The 7,263-nt window shown below is 44.4% G+C and overlaps 1 pseudogene; it reads left to right on the top strand.

Moving 5' to 3' along the window:
* Window positions 1-5,775: 5,775 nt before the first annotated feature.
* Window positions 5,776-6,624, top strand: LOC147896365 (GDP-fucose transporter 1-like; annotated as a pseudogene).
* Window positions 6,625-7,263: the final 639 nt, after the last annotated feature.

Raw genomic sequence — 7,263 nt, forward strand, 5'->3', positions numbered from 1 at the left:
GAGAAAGCATCCACCTCCCAAATGGAACATCACACAGAAACTGGTTCCATCAACATTGCAAATGAGGAAGGGATAGAAGCCAATGACGCTATAGTGGTAAGTTCGAACAATATTTTTTATTTTGATGTTCTTTCAGTATAATTTGTTTTGTCGGTCTTCTAATGTTTGTTGAATTGTTGCAGGATGCATTTGAGCTTGATGAATTCTCATCTCGACAGGGTAACGTTCGCAGCACATTTGGATGAGATCATTCTTTGGCCCATTACCTTGGCAAAGTCATAGAGCATTTCGTGGTCTTTCACAACAAATTTTCTCCTCGAAGTTCTTCAGAGCTGCTGAAGTGCAAGGCATTGTCGTGCACTATATCGGATACTCCAACATTACTCGGAATGCCGACAAAGTCATTTTGGTACACCGCCTGGCTACTGTCAATGCCTTTGGATCGAACATTCATGGCAAGGCATTGACGGCAACGGCTATGTCTTTGGTAGTAGGAGAGGAGGATGTTAGTGCTATTGCGGCTAGATTTATATCTAGGAATTTACTAGGGGATTTAAAGACCCCTATTCTCGATGTACTCAAACTAGCCAAGAAGAAAGATAGCATGTGAGGCCTTTTGTATATATAAACATATATTTAAATGGATATTTCAATGGATACATGACTACATGTCTTTATTATTTGTTATAAGTTATGATTGCTCGTCATGAATTCCATTGTATGTTGTTTAAGTCGTTAATGATATATTTTCTCCATCATTTTAATTGTGTTAATTTAATAAATTTCTAGCCAATTTAGTATCATTTTCACCATTTCTGGGTATTGAGAGTTCATTTCTATCAAATCCTAAAGGAATTTCACTGTCGCACAGAAGGGAAAAGTGTCCAGCACGTCGCCAGGACCCCAAAAAGCCCAAAACCTGCCACGGCGTGAATTTGGGCATTCTGGATGTGGCAGGTTTTGGGCTTTCTGGGGTCCTGGCGATGTGTCGGACACTTTTCCCTTCTGCGCGACGGTGAAATTCCTTCAGGGTTTGACAGAAATCAAAAGTTACATTAAAATGATCAGTTACTGCAGTCATAGAAATGGAAAATACACAACAATGCGAGAGTGTAGAGAATGTCGATATATTTTATTTTAAAAAATCAGCCCTTGGGCCTTAGATAAAAGATAGTGCCTTCAAGGGCAGGGGGTGGTCTAAGTCCTAAGAGTGGGCTGCAAGAGGATCTAGGGCTTCAAACTTGGGTCACTCCATAGCCACTTCGCCAAATCCATGACCGTGATGCGCTTTGCATGGATGGCACACAAGTTGGCATCCTCGAACAAAGCAATGGTCACTTGCCCCACAGCCTCTTGGAGTGCCCCCATAGCTCCTGTGCTGGGGAAGGCTGAGGCTGAGGGGAAGGCTGAACTTGGAGACCTCACGAGAGTTGGGGGAGGGCTCATGAGAGTCGGGGGAGGCACCACCAGACCCAGATAGGTTCGTGTGCGTGGATGCCATGGAGGTGGTGGAGCTAGAGGAGGAAGGGTGGAGGCGGCGTCCAGTGGGTCTAGTAGTGTTCTTCACTCTTGCCATTGCATAATGAGAGTTAGGGTTTTTTTTTACATTTTATAAGGGCCCATCATGTTTTGACATCCATTTTAATTACATTTAGGGTTTCATCATGCCCCCTGCCCTTGCCCTAACCCCTCCAACCCCCCCACCCTCATCGCCCTCCCCCCCTTTCCCTCCCCCTACTTGCCCCGCCCACACCCGTCGCCCTCCCCCATACCCCCCCTCCCCCCACCCTTGCTACCACTCCACCCCTCCCCTTGCCCTGCCCCATGCCCCTCCCTTCTCTCCCCCCTCCTTTACCATGTCCCCACTTTCCCCAACGTCATGTGAGTACAAAAATTACGGTCAAAATAAGCAAGATATTAAAGAATGAGTACACAAATTATGGTCAAAATAAGCAATATATTTATTTCATATTTGTATACAATTACACCATAGCATCTGTTGGTGGTTGGACCCATCTGCTCCCTTCTCTCACTCTAGCTTGCAACCAACGTGTGTGACTCCTCAACTCCCTATGGATGCTTTCCAAGCACTATGCATTCTATTCTTTGATACAATTTAAACTGCTTTTGCAAGTTCTGATGCCTTTGCCTTTTCAGACTTCAAAGTCCTTCCTAGTAAACATCTAAAAAACCAGTCGAACATCTCATGCAATGCATTGCTGCGAGTGACACCACCACCATGCCTTGAGTTCTTGAAGTAGGTTGCCTTGGCTCTATAGTGCGACTTCTCCATGCCTTGTGTATTCCAAATGGACAAAGGACTCCAATTTTGTACAAACCATGGTCTGTATGCATAGAGAATATGCTGCAAACATGATGAGAATCAAATCAGCAATAAAAAGTGTTTATAAAGCAAGTGCTAAATATTACGATGGTGCCAAGATTACCAGTAATGAGTAATGTGCGACTCCCCCCATGCTTTCACCATTAATTGCATAAACTCTTTCACAGCCATCCTATCTCATCGATTTGAACCTGGCGAAGCAATTTTATCAATGCATCTACCTTTGTCCATACTTTAGCTCTCAAAGTTGCTACTTGAGGATGAGAAGCCTTATTGGTCGTGCATTCACACAATGCTTTCCAATATTCCCAACCCAAACTACTTTGAGACAATGTATGTTTGTCTTTGTCGAGATTGTGGTTCGATAGGAATCTCCTTGCCTTCCCTCCACCCATGGACACTTTTGCAGGAAGATTCCGTGTTGCCCTAGACATTTTCTTATCCTCCTTAAGTTTGACGTGTCCTCCATGGAATCCCATCTTTGACAATAACTTCTCAGCTTCTGCAATGCACCGTGCAGATACTTCTTGCGGAATTAAATTCCAAGCATAAACAAGATGCAGATATAACAACTTATCAAAAGTACGCAGTTCTGCATGTAAAGTACATATGTGTACTCTCTCAAGTGGGATGGGCAAGATGGGATCCCACTTTGGATCCTTCTTGTCGCGATTAGGAGCTTGCGTTTAGCTGCAAATTATTATGCTATTCTCCCATTGTAAGCCAACCTTTTGCTTACGTTGTGAACACATGCAATAAAGGCATGTGTTCATTGCATTTGCCCCTGTATCACAACCATGCAAGCACTTGAGGGTTTCCAAATCACCAACAAGATGCCATTCAACTGGAAAGGTTCCATGGCCATCGACTATCAATATTTGCCCTTCCTATTGTCTTCGAATGGTCGATGGGATTCCTGTTCTATCTAGAACCCACTTCAATGTCTCATGGCACTCTTTCGGAGTCTCAAATGCTACAAGCCACCATATATCTTTCTCTGATTGCACTAAGAAATCTTGCTCTACTTCTTCATCCCCTTGAACAAAGGCTAAGGCTTGATTCATAATGCAGATGCTGACTCTCTCTAACTTGTGTTCTTTCACCAATTGAGCTTCATCCATTTTGATGACAAATATGAACTTTCCATTGCAATCTGTACAACAAAAGAGAAACACACGTAGGCGCTTGTGTCTTGGGTCGCTTAGTATCCCAATGACATCGACTTCAATAAACTAGCTAGAGCATATGAACAGTCAATATCATCCCCGTCCGTTCTTCCCATCACATCTTCCATGAAGTTCCTAAAGAAGAACACAATAAAAACTTAGTCACAAACAGTGTAGCACAAAAGAGTGTAATCTCATTGGAACATTTGATAACCAAACTTCTAGCCCAGACTCTCGTCTTTCTAGCACCACCAGTGGGTGCCAATGCATCCATGTTATGTAAGTACCTTCTTTTCCTCTCCTTCAATCCCAAAGATGTTTCTTTCATCTTTTGCACTCGTTCTTTAGCCTTCTCTCGTTCCTTCTCTACGGCTCGTCGAACTTGATTGTATATAGATCTTTCCAAGCCTTTTTTGGACTCAGCTAGCTTACAGAGTGACTCTTCTAATTTATGTTGCTCCAAGTCCAATGCTTTGGCTTTATCATGAAGATCCTGGTTCTCCCCTTGAAGATCCTGCATAGAGTTATGCATTGCAACAATGGTGCTATTTCCTAAATGTGCTGGCATCTCTACTTGGGCTCTGTGCATCTCGCTTGCTTGCATAGCCATTGACTGAGCATTGTTTAACCGATTGCAATAACCAAGCAACCCCGCATGTCCATTTCCAACAAACCGAACTAGCTCATGCATTGTATGGAAACGAGGGCTCTTTTGGTTGGCAGGATCTAAAGGATACAAGGATCCTTCTACCCAAAGGTTGAGATGCTTCTTTCCTTGCGAACAAAGACTGTGGATTTTGGAAGCTCCCTCAATCCTAGAATACGTTGCTTGCATATTAACCTCCAACTCTAAGTGAATCTGGTACTTGTTGGAGACGTCCTCGAATGGTGCCATGACTAAAGGAGTGTAGAGAAGGAGAAGGTGTGGAGATGCAGGCTTGAAGGAGCAGTAGGCAAGAAGAGGGAGGGTGAGGAGGAGGAGGGATGGGGGAGGGAGGACCAATAGTTGAAGAGGAGGAAAGGGGGGTAGACCAGCAGGTGTGGAGGGTGAGGAGGAGTAGGCATGGAGGAGGAGGGAGGGAGGAGGGAGGAGCAGGAGGGAGGGGGGAGGAGGAGCAGTGGTGGAGGAGGAGGGAGGGGGAGGGGGAGGGGAGGACGAGCAGGCATGGAGGAGGGAGGGAGGGGGAGGCCAGGAGGAGCAAGCGTGGAGGAGGGAGGGAGGAAGGGGGAGGAGGTGGAAGGGGGAGGAGGGAGTGAGGAGGGGGAGGGGGAGGGGAGGAGAGGAGAGGGGGAGGAGGGAGGGAGGGAGGGGGAGGAGGGAGTGAGGAGGGGGAGTGAGGGAGGGGGAGGGAGGAGGGGGAGGGAGGGAGGGAGGAGAGAGAAGGAGCGAGGGAATTCAAAATTCAAATTTTGAATTTTGAATTTTTTGGTTCCCACCTAGGAGTAAGAGTTGTGTAAGAGGTGGGGTCACTTTTGGGCTTAACCCACCTAGGTGAGGGGGGGTTAGGACTTTTTGGGACCTACCTTGGCCCTTTCATTAGGACTAAATCCATTTCTTAATCCATTCCTTATGAGGCCCTTTTGAGACCCCAATTCTCCCCTAATGGAGGAGTTTACGTCATGAGGAAGTTGGAAGGTCACAAGTCATATAGATGAGTGGCAATTACCAAGGGCCACTATGGGTAGTTATAACTCCTTTTGGATAACAATATCTTAATGTATAGTAGTTTGACCTGGATTTCAGACCATGTATTCCCCTTTTGGCAAGTTGGATGCTGATCCCATACACAATTCTCCATGATCTTGGCTATGTGTTGTTGGGAGAAGAAAGCTTTTGCATCTATCTTTCTCTGTTGTATCTACTTTTGCCTTGAAGGATACATTTTGAGCTTGTAATACAGTTCGGACTTGTGTCCGACTAGCTCCTGTTTTTGCACTATCTTGTTGTCTTTGCATGGCTTATGCATATTTATGTTCTGAGAAACTTTAGCCCACAACTCATTTGGTGATCCTGCAACTGGTTCAAGCATTTAGCACTCCAGAAAGAGACCTGCTTATTTGGGAAATGAAGCAGACCATGAGAGACTCATATAAGTCTTGAAGAAGAAGAAAAAGAGTTGGATTTGAAGAGGCAGCACCTCATGGAGGCAGAGAATTAGATGTAGAGCTTGAAAGGTGAGATGATGGCGCTGAGAAATTGACAAAGTCTCGTTAGCAATACATGAAATTACAAAAAAAGATGAGAAAAGCTTGCAAGGTCTAGCTATGGCAGAGCGAAGCTCAGAGGAGGTTGGCTATGGCAAAATCAGTTTCTAAAACGAGCTCAAGCACAAGCATAGCACCTATGAGGGAATGTGCTTTGTGTAGGACACCGAGAAGAAGTTTCTGCCCGCTGCATCAGTATTCGACCTTGCCATTTTCATGAACACAAATCTTTTGAAGCACGCTAATGTGGACACATTCATTGTCTTCCGGTCTTCTACTCCGCTGCTGGTGGCGATCGCTGACACAACTTTTTGGAAAGCAGAGCTGCTCAAAGGCATGGCTGAGGCAAATGATCTTTTCAACTCCATGTCAATCCCTTTAATCTGCCTGGTAGGCTTAAAGGTAGAGGAACTCGCGGATGAAGGAAGAAACGCTTCTGTCACGAAATTTTCATCGCTCTCCTTGGACCTTGTTGGAGCGCCTTATAGTCGCCCCTTGTTGACACTCTGTTCAGGCATCCCCTTCGCATCGAATGAAGAGCAACGGTCTGCTGTTAACAAGAACAAGCCAATGGCTACATGGCTATAAGGGGAGTTTTTAGAGGTTCTTCACGCTGCCTATAGTGCTGGAAGCTGGTGGAGCTTTGATGCTATAATTTCAGTAGGTCTCTCTTGTGCTTTTGGTCTACCTATAAGCTTCTTTGGGTTCTCATCTTAGAAAGCTATTTCAGCAATAGCATTCAATGTAAGTGGCGTGGTCAACAAGTTCCTTATAGTTGTCATCAACACCCTAATTTGGGACAAGCAGACTTGCAACGTTGCATCACCGGAAGCATTGTATCGACAACATCGAATTACATCAGAAGTAGCAGGATGCAGAGCCTTGCGAGACAGAAGTGCAACAGTCTAACATTCCATGTCCTTGCGACTCAACGGTGCTTTGTTTTGACTGGAAATTCAATTTTGAATTGGAAACATTTAGCTCGAGTGTTTTCTCAAAGACTCTGCAAGCACTACACTCATCTAGCTTTGACTGACATAAATGCTTCAGGCTAGTCATAGCCTTAACAAATAGGGGAGCATAGGATTGCAAAAGTAGAGGAAACACATGCTCCACACAAATGCGCAGACTTGCAAGCTACATGAAACAAACCCATGAGAGCCAATAGGATCTCGGGATTGTGGTTGCTTTTGCTGAGGTCACAAATGGTGAATTCACATGATGCTTTCACATACTACATACTTCACTCGAAAATGGAAGAGAATTATGCATGATTGCTACAGGACCAACCCTGATGAAAGACTACCATGCCAAGCTTTGAAAATTGCTAGAGTTGTGAGAAAGATACGGAGTCCACTTGAATAGTGATTTGTCTGCTAATGCAACTAATTGCAAATTGATCCAAACCATATTGAAGGATGGGGATTAGGGATTTTTTTATCGAAGCTATACTTATATATTAATATAAAATCTTGGTGAAAGTATATCGAGCTAGTTTTTTTAGTTTCATAATATCAATAGAACATATTACAATTTTATATTTTTTCA

This window comes from Dipteris shenzhenensis, chromosome 12 (genome assembly GCF_047967505.1).
Source record: "Dipteris shenzhenensis isolate YYH24624 ecotype China chromosome 12, Dip_SZ_1.0, whole genome shotgun sequence".
NCBI lineage: Eukaryota > Viridiplantae > Streptophyta > Polypodiopsida > Gleicheniales > Dipteridaceae > Dipteris > Dipteris shenzhenensis.